This window comes from Pinus tabuliformis, chromosome 1_2, assembly GCF_031772625.1.
Source record: "Pinus tabuliformis cultivar Carrire ecotype Pingquan chromosome 1_2, CPIR1, whole genome shotgun sequence".
Classification (NCBI taxonomy): Eukaryota; Viridiplantae; Streptophyta; class Pinopsida; order Pinales; family Pinaceae; genus Pinus; species Pinus tabuliformis.
In genome coordinates, this window is record NC_142298.1 from 1,206,203,315 (window position 1) to 1,206,215,420 (window position 12,106).

Sequence of the window (12,106 nt, forward strand, 5' to 3'; positions counted from 1 at the left end):
ATAATTTAATTTTTTAATTTTATGGAGAGACGTTCATGAGGGACATATTGTCACGTTATGTAACGTTACATTAAAAATATTCAAAAAATATGAGGGAGATGTTGTCACGTAACATAATTGCGCCGAGAGGCGCTCTACAACCCAGTGTATGAGGGAGATGTTGTAACCTAAGGTAACTTTACATTAAAAAAATTATGAGGGAGATGTTGTCACGTAACATAACGTTATATTAAAACAAAAATATGAGGGAGATGTTGTCACATAACATAACGTTACATTAAAACAAAATATTAAAAAAATATATAAACAAAAATATGAGGGAGATATTGTCATGTAACATAATGTTACATTAAAACAAAATATAAAAAATATATATGTGTATGTGTAGGCTAAGATATATTGTATATGCTAAAGATATATGTAACGTTACTATATATGTGTTGGCTAATATATATTGTATAATATGTGTAACGTTACTTTAAAATTAAAAAAATTCGACGAAATAGGGGAGAGATTCCTAATGTTGTGCAGGGACCAGTAGTTGATATAATACTGGTCCCACCAAACCACCAGTGATTAAGACTTTTGAAACCAAAATTTAGACAGAAATAAATAACATTATGTATAAATAAGTATTAAATTATGTCCAAAAATCACCCATACATTGACTGGGCCCACAAGTGTCCATAAATAGTATTTTACTACTTAATATTGCAAAACATATTGACCCAAGTAGAAAACAGCTAGAGCCATAAAGGCTTCCAAACTGGTCTATTCCAGAAGTACAAAACAGCAGTCACTTCAACCCCCACTCATCAGAACTGCAACTTTGCATCCCAAATAAATATGCCTACCTGCACATAACAAAAGGAATGTATGTCAGCATAACTGCTGTGTTGTTCAACAGCTAAACACCCTATGTTCAATAAATGACACCCAACCCAATAACAATTAAATCCACTTTGTTCAATAAATGACACCCAACCCAATAACAATTAAATCCACTTTGTTCAATAAATGATACCCAGACCCAATAACTGCAATAAATGACACCCATCTCACTCTATTTCTCATTAAAACAGATCAAAGCACATGGATCAACAAATAAACAATTCCCAACCATTAGATCACATCAAATTAAATCCATACCACACATTCAAAATGAAGCCATTGCAATCCATGTGCATCCATGTCCACCAATTAAAATCAAGTCCCCAAAACTATAAAAGAAGTCCACCCACTGTTGAAGTTCATCTTATGCTTTCAAACTATTCAGCAAACTTGAAGACAACATCACAAAACAGTGGCCAATATATTCAAGTTAGTTATATGAATTACAACTCATTCTTCTTACAGTTCTGTTTTCATTGTTTTCATTTATCAGATTTCTTACATTACAGTTCTGTCCATAGGGTGACAGTTAACCTATACAGTTACAGTTAACCTTTTTTATACAGAGTTTATGTATGTGTTCTAGCTTATTATATCATCAGCTTCATAGTGATTACAGCTTACATATCACAGAGGTTACGTATGTCGTGTTAGTACTGTAGTCATAGCTTGTTTACTTTACAGGAATTGAACCTTAGCTTACACCTTAGCTTACAGGAATTGAGCGAGCGATTATTATGGCTTGGGTTCTGCAGGAATTGAACCTTAGCTTACACCTTAGCTTACAGGAATTGAGCGAGCGATTATTATGGCTTGGGTTCTATGCAGAATGAGTTAAAACATAGAGCAAATAAGTGAATTTCTACTACTGGTGAATGCACCATAGAACTGTAAGATTTTAGATAATGAGAAAACACAATTATAAGTAACATAGCAGATGACCATCTTATTGGCCTTCATATCTTTTCACCTCGTTGAGCTCGAGACCTTAGGGTATGGAGAGCCCGAGCCATACGAAGTTGTAAAAGTTGGACCAAAGGAATGGGGATTTACATAACTCAGCTCTGTAAATTAAGTCACAGATAATGGAGAGAAATCTTGGAGCAGAGATTGTTCTTCACAATATTCAAAATAACTAAATAAATTATATGAAAAATATAAAAAATAAATGACTGCAATGAAACTCGATTAAACTGAAGTAAAACCGATTGTCTATGACACCTAGGAGACCATAGAATCAAATGTAATAGTGATTACAGCTTACATATCACAGAGGTTACGTATGTCGTGTTAGTACTGTAGTCATAGCCAATAGCTAATCACTGGAAGAAGAAACATGACTCGCTATCCTTCCAAGCAAGCAATCCCCACATCCCTTCCCGTTCCTTATATAGTTTCATCTCCCTAGCCATATCCAATCGGAGACCGAGTCTAACCTTGAATAGCATCAGAATCAAAGCCAGCATTCGAACCATTTCCAGCCCAAGATTGATGCAATGCAAAAAAAGGTAGGTAGTAAAAAGGCAGTTAGCACTGTAGTCATAGCTTGTTTAGCTTACAGGAATTGAAGCTTAGCTTACAGGAATTGAGCGATTATTATGGCTTGGGTTCTATGCAGAATGAGTTAAAACATAGAACAAAAACGAATTGTAACTTTAATGACTCTGATAAACTTAGTAATTTTTCACATATTTTCAGACCTTGACAATCATCATTGAAACATCACATTGAAACATAATCGAAAGACATTGAAACATAATCGAAAGACATGTATTTTCAGAAGCATGAAGCTATTGAGAAAGCAAAAATTTTGATATTGAGTCGAAAGAATGCAAATAAGTGAATTTCTACTACTGATGAATGGACCATAGAACTGAGGAATGGTTTCTTAGAATGGAAGCCCGAGCGGATTAGATGACTGTAAGATTTGAGATAATGAGAAAACACAATTAGGTAAACAAGCATGGTTAGAAAGAGTCATATGTAACTACTGTGTTCTAATTGCATAACTACTGTGTTCTAATACATAATCAATACATATGGATACACTGTAATCACTGTATATGTATATCCTAATGTAATACATATGGATAGACTGTAATCACTGTATACGCATATCCTAATGTAAGATGACTGTAAGATTTGAGATAATGAGAAAACACAATTAGGTAAACAAGCATGGTTAGAAAGAGTCATATGTAACTACTGTGTTCTAATTGCATAACTACTGTGTTCTAATACATAATCAATACATATGGATACACTGTAATCACTGTATATGTATATCCTAATGTAATACATATGGATAGACTGTAATCACTGTATACGCATATCCTAATGTAACAAGCTCTGTTTCCTCATTACTTTGATTTCCATGGTTCTACTTATGGCACTGATTCAACCATTAGTAATGATTACACTCTACTCTATAAGGTAAGTACATATTGAATAGACCTACTTATTACCTGTATTCCCTAATCTTTAACAGATATAAGGAGAATGACGTAATTCATACATGTTTACATACCTCATTGGTTTAGCTGTATAAAGCTGTTGAAAGTAAATGGAAAATGATATATGAAAACAGTGACATACATGTTGATAATTTCCTGTAATAGAGGAAAAGTATTTTTGCAGAAGTAATAAAGCATAATTTGACATATATTCTAATGTCTAAATGCAACATACATGTTGATAATTTCCTGTAATAGAGGAAAAGTAATTTTTGCAGAAGTAATAAAGCATAATTTGACATATATTCTAATGTCTAAATGCATGCAATAATTTTACAGGTTGTTGCATCTATGGCAAAAGGAAGTTACTCTGCTCGTACAAGGAGAAGTGGCAGGAGAGTGACAAGGGGTGCGCAGCTGCGATGCACATCGTCTGATGATGACAGGCCAGCTGATGTCAATGCCGGCAATGCACCAGGGAACATTGTTGAAAATGACCATGTGACAGCCGCTGATGTTAACACACCATCAGCCACAGAACCACCATCAACAACAGTCCAAGGGGCAAGCTCAACTAAAAAGATCAGTGCTATAAGAGGATGGAAAAAAGAACAAATGTTAGTTGCAATTGACGACATAGAGTTTAATGGATACTCAGTTCGGGCATCTGCAAAAAAACATGGTATTCCTCCCTCATCAATACATTATTGGATAAATGGACTGACTCATACAAAACGTAGAGGGCCTCTTACAGTTATGACTGAGGAGGAGGAGGCCGAGGTGGTTGAGTGGTGTAAAGAGATGGCCCAACTGGGACATGGGCTAGAGTTGATACAACTCAAATCAACAGTTGCTCAAATCTGTCAAGGGAGGCCAAACCCATTCAAAGATGGGTTTCCTGGTAAATCATGGTGGTTTGGGTTTAAAAAAAGGCATCCAGAACTTGTATTGCGTACTGCTGAGGGCCTTGACAGAGACAGAGCATTAAATTTGCGCCCTGCAGTTGTGCAAAAATTCTATGACACACTTTCTAGTGCTTACGATAAACATTCTTATGGAGCAGACCATATATGGAACTGTGATGAAACAGGTTTACAGGCAGGGAGGAATTGTGGCATGCGGGTAATTGCCAAGAGAGGGAGCCGAAATGTGCCAAAGATTTTGCCCAAGAGCAGGGAGTGGATAACTATTTTATGTTGTGTTAATGCAATTGGTACTTCAATCCCAGGATTTTATCTATTCAAAGGTAAAAATCAACTGAAAAACTATATACAGAACTGTGAACCAGGTGCATGCATGGCTGCACATCCCCATGCATGGATGACTAAAGAACTGTTTCTAAGTTGGCTTTTTCACTTTTCTGCATCGGTACCAGGTGGCGTCTCGCCTAATAACAGACACCTTTTGATATTAGATGGCCATGGGAGCCACATGGCTGTACAAACAATTGAGGAAGCAAACAATTTAGGCATCGACCTGTTGACATTGCCCGCTCATACCACTCATAGGCTGCAACCCCTTGATGTTAGTGTGTTTGGCCCTTTCAAGAACTATTTCAGGTCGGAGCGTGCTGCATGGATGGCAAAGAATCCAGGGGTTGAGGTGAAAAGGTTTGAGCTAGCAGAGCTTGCAAGTAAAGCTTTTAAAAGGGCTTTGACACCATCAAATATCAAGGCTGGCTTTAGGAGGACAGGAATCTGGCCACTGAACTATGATGCTCTTATGCATGATACTGGTTGTAGCCAAGCGTTTCATGTGGATGGTCAGGAAGAAGGGAATGTCCAAACAAGTGTTGAAGTGCAAGAAGTAGATGACCAAGATGATGTTGTTGCAGCTGGCAATATGATTTCCCTGTCTCAAGGACACTTATATGCTGAAGATGATGAAACTGTATGTGAAACACAATATAACAATGAACAAATTCCTAGTAACATGGAGATTGTTCCACCAACTCAAGAAAATGAAATTCCTGTTGCTGATATTGCTAATGATATTGTTGAACATGCAGTTGACAATGACCAATTGACATTGCCAAGCCAAGTAACCCCACCTTCATGGCTAGCAGAAGCAATGATCAATATGAATGCACATAGTGTCTCAGCAACCAATGAAGAAAGCATGAACATGCCCTCACAACCAATAGAATTGAACAGTGAAATTGTTCATTTTTTTGTGGACAATAGATCAATGGAAGAAGATGAAGGACATAATGAGGCATCAAATGAAGATAATGATATGGTTCAATCAGTTCCAACAGATACTGAAAGGGAAGTACCAAGCAATGACATGCAGGTGGGAGGGGTGGAGAAGACACTTGGACGGTTCCTAAAGCTACCAGTAGAGAGAGTATCAATGAAAAAAAATCAAGGTGCACCAGGTAGTCTTCGTCTGGGCCGAAGCTCACAGTTACTCACCTCAGAGGACTATATAAACCTGTTAGTTGAGTCAGAAAAAAAGAAATTTGAAATGCAAGAATTAAAACAGAAAAAGAAGGATATAGTCAAGGAGAAGAAGGCAGCAAGGATTGTTGCAGCACAACGTCGAGCAGAAGAACGGATTGAAAGAGATAAAGCAAGGCAAGTTAAAGACCAACAAAAGCAAATGGCAAGACAGGAAAAGGAAAAACGAAAGGCACAACAAATGCTTGAAAAGGAACAAGGGATGATCAACGATACAAGAATAGCTGATGAAACCAGGATTATTTCAAACTCATTGGACTCCATTGCAGACAATACACCATTATTCCAAGATCTCATAAACATTCAAGTGCCCCACTATCAAACTGAGGGTTTACCCACTTGCCTTGTTCCTACCAGAGCTGGTGTCAATTCTCTGTATGCTCATTACACACCTCCACTTAATGCAGGGGTCAGTAGGGAAAATGTGAGGTATGGGTACTCAGTACCTCCATGGTTGGAAGCTGCAAATTGGAATCAATCATATGGCATCAATCAACCATTTCCTAATCATCCCTTGACTGGTAGGCCAACCTACCTGGCTCAAGAAGGTAACTCGGGGAGTTTTGGCACTCAAGATTCTCAGGGCCATAAAGAATAGGGGTGCCATATGTTTTTGGTTCTAACCACATTATGATGTGGATTTTGGATAGATTGTATCTTTTTCTTGGCACAGAAACATTTTGGCTTACAACACTAGATTGTATCTTTTTCTTGTCACAAAAATATTTTGGCTTAGAACACTAGATTGTATCTTTTTCTTGTCCTAAGAAACATTTTGGCTAACAACCTAGTAGTGATTTCTTGTGGCAACCTAACTGTGTGTTGATAAGAAATTTTCAATGGAATATGTCTTTCTGTAAAATATTAATTATGATAAAACTATTTCTATAAGTTATTCTGTGCACCCTCCCCGCCACGTCAGAAAACCACGCGTAAAAGCACATGGAGCCGATACAACACCTGTCCACCATGGAGCTCATGTGTTGGCCATCATATCATTGCATAAAACTTTGTGTTCGCGCCATTTCACAGGTTTGTTCGGGGTCATTGCTGCGATGTTTGGGGATTCAATAATAACATTTCAAGTTGCATATGAAAAAGGCTAAATATAGAAATCAAATGACCAGACAATCTTATTATGATTGAGAGCACTCATTATCAAGTTGAGTATGAAAAAGGCTAAATACAGAGATCAATGAGGAGGCAATCTACCTCACAATAAGTTTTATTAAATGTGAAAAAGCCACTAATAATTTTATTGATTGAGGGGACACTTGAGAAATTGAGAGCACTCATTATCAAGTTGCATATGAAAAAGGCTAAATATAGAAATCAAATGACCAGACAATCTTATTATGATTGAGAGCACTCAATATCAAGTTGAGTATGAAAAAGGCTAAATACAGAAATCAATGAGGAGGCAATGTACCTCATAATAAGTTTTATTAAATGTGAAAAAGCCACTAACAATTTTATTCATTGAGGGGACACTTGAGAAATTGAGAGCACTCATTATCAAGTTGCTCTCATTATCAAGTTGAGCATGAAAAAGGCTAAATAAGTGGACCGTTATCTAAAGGAACATCATTCAACTTGATAGCTCATGCTTCAACCATAATGCTTACAAAGCAATTTCTATCCATTGTATTCTGTAATAGCTAGTCAGTGAACCCCAAGACGGGTTGGAAACAGAGACTACTTCAGATATTCACACAATGAGTAAATTATTATATCATATACTAATTTACATTAGAACTTTGAAGTGAACATCTGAATCAGAGGGACCTAGGAATAAGTCATATTTGCTCATTTACATGATCCACATCCTTAATTAAATTAAAATGAACAGTAAGGCCACTGAATGTGCAAGCCCCATTCTTGGGAGCAATTGGAGGGATGACCTTGTTCGCTGGAAGTGAAGGAGGGAGAAGTATAGCTTTGTCCACTCAACTCCCTCACAATCAGATGGAAACCCTGAGACAGATACTCTTGATCATCCCGTATTGAACATTCTTTCGATTTCTATATGTGGTTCCATATTAATATGTCTCGGTTCTTCTACTTAGTGGACATTTCACACCTCAATGGCTCAATGGCTAGACAGTTCGCACCTCAATGGCTCAATGGCTTTTCATGTGGTCAATAAATTTTGACATCAGATGTTAGGAGAGATGGGTTTGACACTCAACCCATTAATCTTTGGATGATCTTTTCTCTAAGAGCATTTTATACATTGTATTTTTTATGCCTTCGATCTCAACATTGAAGGCATCAAATTTGCAGCACTGTACAAAGCTCTAAACTCACTTATGGCTCCAATAAGTGGACCGTTATCTAAAGGAACATCATTCAACTTGATAGCTCATGCTTCAACCATAATGCTTACAAAGCAATTTCTATCCATTGTATTCTGTAATAGCTAGTCAGTGAACCCCAAGACGGGTTGGAAACAGAGACTACTTCAGATATTCACACAATGAGTAAACTATTATATCATATATTAATTTACATTAGAACTTTGAAGTGAACATCTGAATCAGAGGGACCTAGGAATAAGTCATATTTGCTCATTTACATGATCCACATCCTTAATTAAATTAAAATGAACAGTAAGGCCACTGAATGTGCAAGCCCCATTCTTGGGAGCAATTGGAGGGATGACCTTGTTCGCTGGAAGTGAAGGAGGGAGAAGTATAGCTTTGTCCACTCAACTCCCTCACAATCAGATGGAAACCCTGAGACAGATACTCTTGATCATCCCGTATTGAACATTCTTTCGATTTCTATATGTGGTTCCATATTAATATGTCTCGGTTCTTCTACTTAGTGGACAGTTCACACCTCAATGGCTCAATGGCTAGACAGTTCGCACCTCAATGGCTCAATGGCTTTTCATGTGGTCAATAAATTTTGACATCAGATGTTAGGAGAGATGGGTTTGACACTCAACCCATTAATCTTTGGATGATCTTTTCTCTAAGAGCATTTTATACATTGTATTTTTTATGCCTTCGATCTCAACATTGAAGGCATCAAATTTGCAGCACTGTACAAAGCTCTAAACTCACTTATGGCTCCAATAAGTGGACCGTTATCAAAAGGAACATCATTCAACTTGATAGCTCATGCTTCAACCATAATGCTTACAAAGCAATTTCTACCCATTGTATTCTGTAATAGCTAGTCAGTGAACCCTAAGACGGGCTGGAAACAGAGACTACTTCAGATATTCACACAATGAGTAAACTATTATATCATATACTAATTTACATTAGAACTTTGAAGTGAACAACTGAATCAGCGGGACCTAGGAATAAGTCATATTTGCTCATTTACATGATCCACGTCCTTAATTAAATTAAAATGAAAAGTCACTGATACAGTAAGGTTTTATCGTTGGAGCCCGAGAAGGGTTAGTTATTGAAATGCATTTTATGTATGAGAACATAATTCATTACTAAAAATATTTATTCTCTTATCTCTGTAACCATCAGTAACCGGTTTTGGAATCGACTGTAAAATGTGTGAACTTTTTTTTTCAGAGAAAAAAGCATCACATATTATATTGGCAATATAAAAAACATCATAAGATACAAAAGGGTGGCATATGACAGCCACTGTCCGAGACATCTCGAGGAAAGGAAAATGTCAGAGGTCCGAAAACATATACATCAGGTTCAGGAAAATAGCAAAAAGCATCAAAATTAATAACCAGGAGTAACAAATTCCAAAAACGAACAAGACTTCTCTTCCTCCATAGTTAAATAACTGCAATGGTAGACTTATACTGCCCCATACATATGGCCATTAAAGAATTTGTTATTTTCAGCGCAACCAAAAAAAACCCCAAATTTGCTTAAACTGTAAATATACTCAAATTAGTCAATTGTGAGCAGCGTCAACATGGAAACAAAAAGGACTATGTATACAGGATATCCATATTGCAAAACATATACATCAGGTTCAGGAAAATAGCAAAAACACCAAAATTAATAAGCAGGAGTAACAAATTCCAGAGACGAACAGGACTTCTCTTCCTCCATAGTTAAATAACTGCAATGGTAGCCCATACATATGGCCATTAAAGAATTTGTTATTTTCAGCGCAACAAAAAAAACCCCATATTTGCTTAAACTATAAATATACTCAAATCAGTCAATTGAGAGCAACGTCAGCATGGAAACAAAAAGGACTGTGTATACAGGATATCCATATTGCAAAACATAGCAAAAAGCACCAAAATTAATAACTAGGAGTAACAAATTCCAACAAATTCCAAAAACGAACAGGACTTCTCTTCCTCCATAGTTAAATAACTGCAATGGTAGACTTACACTGCCCCATACATATGGCCATTAAAGAATTTGTTATTTTCAGCGCAACCAAACAGCGAAAACAACGAAAACAACGAAATTTCAGATAAACCCTAAACCTTCAACAACAAACAGCTCAAAATATCCCATAAACCCTAAACCTTCAACAACAAACAGCTCAAAATATCCCATAAACCCTAAACCTTCAACAACAAACAGCTCAAAATATCCCATAAACCCTAAACCCTCGGAAAAAAATCCTCCAAAAAATGCCATAAAATGCCATAAAAGTTTACAAAATATCCAAAAATAGAGATGTTGTGTTGAAAAACACAGAGAATGCTGGTAGGATTAAAATCCTACCGGGTACATGGTCGCCGACCTCCCCCACCTTCCCTGGAGCTCGCCAGACCTTCTCCACACCTGCAACGACGTTCTGCACACCTGCAACGAGAAGAAAAATATATATTAGGGAACTGAAAACCACAAAAACACCACCACAAAACAGCAAATTGACAGCAAAACACCATTTGACCTCGAGCTCAGTAAAACAGCGACCGACTCCTCCCCAAACAACAAAATCGTCGAATAAGACCAGCAACAGAGAAATGCTAAACAACTGACATTCCAGAACGACCAAGAACTCCAGGCGGAAAAGCACAAGAAAAGGAGAAGCGATGTGCCAACCACAAACCCTGAAACTCCAGCAAACATTCGCACCAGCACCTGCATACCAGGCGAAGCGCGCAGGTCCACAAACCCTGTCAACCGAACAAACGCCTCAAACAGCACAGCTATAAACGACGAAGTGCGCAGGTTCCGGGGCCGTCCCGTGCCATAATCGGCGGGGGGCTTCGCCCAACGACCGGCCCCGAGCAGAAACACACAGGGAAACTCATACATCGCAGCAAAAACCCCAAACGAACCTGTGAAATGGCGCGAACACAAAGATTTATGGGTTGATAAGGTAGCCAACACATGGAGCTCCACGGTGGACAGGTGTCGTACCGGCTCCATGTGCTTTTACGCGTGTTTATCTGACGTGGCGGGGAGGGCGCACATGTAATGGCGACCCTCCCCTAGAATGTTCAGATTCGTACATTTTTCATCAATTGCAAAGTTAGGTGAGACCAATAACATTTTCAAAGCTCTAGATAGGTAACCTATCATGTCATATTCCAAGCACAAAATTTGTTAGAAAATGTTTCCTTATATTAAAAACAAATCAACCAATAGGAAATTTTTATGGAAACTAATTCATGTAATCCTCTAAAATGCAACGAATATCATAAGGATTTTCGATCTATAGATCAATAATTTATTTTTTTATTTTTTTATTTTTTTTTATAAAAAACGTAGTAAATAAGATACAGTGAATAGCTGAAAAAAATATTTTGACCATAACCATGTCTATATTGCTTATTTTGTGTACGTATAGGCACTACGATGAACCATAAAATAAAATAAAAAACAGTAAGTAGAACAAATCTTTATTAGCTCCTCATGCTCCCACTTACTTGTGTTAATGAATAAATTTAGTTAGCGAAAGATTGCAATGAGTGTAATTTTGTTTGGTTTTTGTTTTTATATATAATAGAGTTGGCATTTAAAAAAGGTTTACATACATACATTACACTTACAGATTTATTTTATATTAAACTTTCAGATTTATCTTATATTAAACTGTAGAGTATTTTTTGGCACAATAAATTTGAGCTAAACACATGCATAAGCATTAAAGAAACATGACAAGTAATGTTAAAAACTAATGGTAAACATTAAATTTAAAATTAATCCATTTGTAGAGTAATAATATAAATTTATGTAAAATTTTCTTAACTCTCTAACAATGCAATGATTTCTTGACTAATAGGAGAAAAAAAATGCAATTACTTCTTAACTAAATTTGAGAACAAATAAGACAAAGAATGACTTAAAGAATTGAATTTCAAGAACAAACAAGTGCTACATAGTAGCTATTCCCTACTAC

General features: G+C 36.8%; 1 long non-coding RNA gene across 1 annotated transcript; it reads right to left on the minus strand.

The window, feature by feature from the left end:
• Positions 1–618: 618 nt before the first annotated feature.
• Positions 619–10,694, minus strand: LOC149210602 (uncharacterized). The gene is made up of 2 exons (XR_016252289.1): positions 10,480–10,694; positions 619–854 (listed from the first exon to the last, which is right to left on the minus strand). It is a non-coding gene; the product is annotated as an uncharacterized LOC149210602 (long non-coding RNA).
• Between the last annotated feature and the right edge of the window lie 1,412 nt (positions 10,695–12,106).